This window comes from Sinocyclocheilus grahami, unplaced genomic scaffold (assembly GCF_001515645.1).
Source record: "Sinocyclocheilus grahami isolate Dianchi unplaced genomic scaffold, SAMN03320097.WGS_v1.1 scaffold1854.1, whole genome shotgun sequence".
NCBI classification, from domain to species: domain Eukaryota; kingdom Metazoa; phylum Chordata; class Actinopteri; order Cypriniformes; family Cyprinidae; genus Sinocyclocheilus; species Sinocyclocheilus grahami.
The window spans coordinates 11,196-13,896 of record NW_015507033.1 but is presented as its reverse complement, the minus strand read 5'-3'; positions in this window follow the sequence as shown (position 1 = coordinate 13,896).

Below are 2,701 nucleotides of genomic sequence, written 5' to 3'. Positions count from 1 at the left end.
CTTCCACATTTACTCTCTGTTTCCAAACAGTTCAAATGACAAATAAATGCATACTCTGAAAGCGCTCCACAAGACATGTGTGATTATATTACTGGATGCTCGAAATTGAACGGGAGAATGCATGTTTTAAACAGCTTATTGTACAGGTAAGTTAATTGCCGTTCTGATCTAATGCGCTGCTGCACTGTAACGCACACACATAGGCTACAGACAGTAGCTCGTACATCACGCGCACAGAATCATTCAGCGCGGAAATGTATTGTCAACACTGTTCTGTGATTTCTCAATAAAATAGCTTAGAAACTGAAAAGTTCAAGCATGTATTTCTTAATAACTAAATTCCACAGCTTCACTAAGGATTGTTAGGCTGCATTAACTAGGACAACCGGAACCGGGAACACTTCTCATAACACCCGATGTACTTGCTACATCGTTGATCAGGTGGACCTCAAATTCTCAGATCGAGTTCTTTTAAAACCTGAGCTAGAAATAAACCTGAATGAATTAATAATGATTAATTCCCTTACAACTAAGTAAATTATTACACCGGAACCGAACAATGTACAGGACTCCCTGATCTAGTCACATCCAAAGCCGTATCTACAGCCCTCACATTCTTACTGTCCTCAATTAAAGTTTGGATGCGTGTCTCTAATTCTGAAATCTTCTCTGTCAGCCTAACTATTTCCCTGCATTTATCACATGTGAATCCCTCGCTGCTGACAGAGAGAGATAAACTATACATGTGGCAAGCGGTGCAAACAACAATAGCAGGAGAAGAAGCCATTACTCACCGTGATTGCTGAATGATTCTGACTTACCACAGTTGTTTGATGAACTCGTGCAAAAACGGACCGAGAGAGAAAAGAAACGGATGCGAGAGAAAAACAGAAAACGGTAACAGACGCAAATAGAAATGTGAATGGAAATGTGAATGACAAGCTAACCGGCTAATGAATGCTAATGCGCTGCACTCACGATTTAACATTTAAAACGAACAAACAAATTAGTCAGATTAGTTTGATAGATAATATCGGATAAATAGTGGGAATTAAGTTGATATTTTATCACTTTAAACAATAGAGAGTGATAGTTAGATCAACAGAAAAGCAAAGCTACATGGAGCTACAATCACAAACTGAAGGGAGATGTATACATATTTTGACTGCCATGTCGTCCTCTCCAAGTATATAGTAGAGTTTCTCAGAGTCATTCAGTGCTTCAAATTGTGGAAGAATATTTGTCTTGTAGTGGTGTATTTGGGGCAGACAAGAAGAAAGTGTTTCTCATCCTCTATTTTATTTAAGTCACAGTGCTTGCATAGTCGCTGTTCTCTAGGTATCCAGGATTTTTATATCTTCCTTTCTCTATTTCTATGTTGTGGTCGTGGAGTCGATATTTTGAAAGGATTTGTCTTTCTTTTAATTGTTTGATATGTAATTTGCCAATTTGGTGGTTCTATTTAGGGCCGAATAACACTGGAGTTTGGTTTGGAGGTCAAATTAATTTTTTAATTTTTCATCATAATTATACTTTAGATTTTTGCCAATGTGTTTATGAATGTTGTCACTTTAAACAATAGAGAGTGATAGTTAGATCAACAGAAAAGCAAAGCTACATGGAGCTACAATCACAAACTGAAGGGAGATGTATACATATTTTGACTGCCATGTCGTCCTCTCCAAGTATATAGTAGAGTTTCTCAGAGTCATTCAGTGCTTCAAATTGTGGAAGAATATTTGTCTTGTAGTGGTGTATTTGGGGCAGACAAGAAGAAAGTGTTTCTCATCCTCTATTTGATTTAAGTCACAGTGCTTGCATAGTCGCTGTTCTCTAGGTATCCAGGATTTTTATATCTTCCTTTCTCTATTTCTATGTTGTGGTTGTGGAGTCGATATTTTGAAAGGATTTGTCTTTCTTTTAATTGTTTGATATGTAATTTGCCAATTTGGTGGTTCTATTTAGGGCCGAATAACACTGGAGTTTGGTTTGGAGGTCAAATTTATTTTTTAATTTTTCATCATAATTATACTTTAGATTTTTGCCAATGTGTTTATGAATGTTGGGGTTGTGGTTGGAGTCAGACTTATCTTGAGTTTCCTTCATTAGTTGAAGCATGAGTGTATTTCAGTGGTGTAATGTAACAAAGTAATACTACTTCGTTACAGTACTTAAGTATTTTTGGGAGTATCTGTACTTTACTTGAGTTTTTATATTTCAGCCAACTTTTACTTTTACTCCACTACATTTCCTAATTAAAATGTATACTTTTACTCCGATACATTTCCCCGAAGCATATTCGTTACTTACTACAAAATAGTCAGAAGTCAGAAGCACACAGACTGCAGGAAAGCAGGTTTGACGAATCTGTGGTCTGCCGTCTGCAAGTTAGACTCCTAAAACACCTTTGCTCATCTGCAAACAAGTGCGCACACAACCGCGGATGATTCGTTTTCCTCTCAAGTCAAGTCTGGGGTGTGCGATATACAGTATATCTTCTGTGATAATATGGCAAGTGTTGTTGTAATGATGTGCGATCTGACATTATCAAGTAGGCTATATCACCAGATCACACACAGAGTGCACGCACGTGATTTATTAGTCTATTAAAACTCAAAGATCCAGGCATTCTCAATTATAGACGGCAAAAATGTTTCTGTATGCTTTTTATATTTATATAGTTTAATATAGTTAACTTAAT